At 40.1% G+C, this 1,419-nt stretch overlaps 1 non-coding gene across 1 annotated transcript; it reads left to right on the top strand.

Moving 5' to 3' along the window:
• The first annotated feature begins 925 nt into the window (after positions 1–925).
• Positions 926–1,028, top strand: LOC112134552 (U6 spliceosomal RNA). The gene has a single exon (XR_002915953.1). It is a non-coding gene; the product is annotated as a U6 spliceosomal RNA (small nuclear RNA).
• Positions 1,029–1,419: the final 391 nt, after the last annotated feature.

Genomic DNA, 1,419 nt, shown 5'->3' with positions numbered 1-1,419 from the left:
AGGAATACCTAAGACTAGGTAATTTATAAAGAAAAAAAGTTCAATTGGCTCATGGTTCTGCAAGCTATCAGGGAAGAATGATGCTGGTATCTGCTTGGCTTCTGGGGAGGCCTCAGGGAGCTTTTACTCATGGCAAGAAGGCAAAGAGGGAGCAGGCACATCACATGGCAAAAGCAAGAGCAAGAGTTGTGGAGAAGGTCCCACACACTTGCAAACAACCAGATCTCTCAAGAATTCACTCACTATTGCAAGGACAGCACCAAGCCATGTGGGATCTGCCCCCATGATTCAATCACCTCCCACCATACCCTACCTCCAACATTAGGGATTATAATTCTATGTGAGATTTAGAGGGGAAAATATCCAAACTATATCATCACTGTGCTACAGATGGAAAAAGAGGGGCACAAAAGATTGCATTGCTTGAGGTAGTATGTGCTAAAGATGGAAATTTACCCCGATGGTTCACTTTCAGCGCCCAAGCTCGTTTCTTTTTTTTTTTTTTTTTTTGAGATGGCGTCTCATCCTGTTGCCCAGGCTGGACTGCAGTGGCACTATCTCAGCTCACTGCAACCTCTGCCTCCTGGGTTCACGTGATTCTCCTGCCTCAGCCTCCCGAGTAGCTGGGATTACAGGCACACACCACCACACCCAGCTAATTTTTTGTATTTTTAGTAGAGACGGGGTTTCACTATGTTGGCCAGACTGGTCTCGAACTCCTGACCTCATGATCTGCCTGCCTCGGCCTCCCAAAGTGCTGGGATTACAGGCGTGAGCCACCACACCCCACTTCAACACCCAAGCTCTTAACCCTTATGGTATACAACTCACTTTTAGTTATAGTGTTTTGGGTACCATCATACTTTAGAAATTTAGAGTGTTGTGCATATGTTGTTGAATTTTTAGGATTAACAAATAGGTGTGTTTGCTTCAGCAGCATGTATACTAAAATTGGAATGATATAGAGAAGATAAGCATGGCCCCTGCACAAGGATGACACACAAATTCATGAAGCATCCCATATTTTACATGCATATCAATTGGAAGTCATTATATGAGAAAGAGACAGCTCAGAGGTTTATTAAAATAAGCAAAACACAAAGGCAGGAAGTATCTGAGAAAAAGTAGGCATTTGATCATCAATTTATTTCCAAACATTTAGAGTAGTTTTATTATTGAAACATAATCAAAGAATACTAAGAAAACACTGAATTGCTTTAATTGTTTTAATGGTTGCCTTAGGATTTATAGTGCACATCTCTAATTAATAATGGTCTATATTCAACTAATATGCATCTCACATGTAATATAAACCAGTAGAACAGTATATTCCACATTTTTCCCTGGTATTTTTGTGCTATTGTCATTTTATGTTTTACTTGTATATATGGTATAAATACACAATACATTGCTACTATT

The sequence above is a fragment of the Pongo abelii genome, chromosome 6 (assembly GCF_028885655.2).
Source record: "Pongo abelii isolate AG06213 chromosome 6, NHGRI_mPonAbe1-v2.0_pri, whole genome shotgun sequence".
NCBI lineage: Eukaryota > Metazoa > Chordata > Mammalia > Primates > Hominidae > Pongo > Pongo abelii.
Note: the sequence above shows the minus strand (reverse complement) of the source record. Positions and strands in the feature narration are given on the sequence as shown.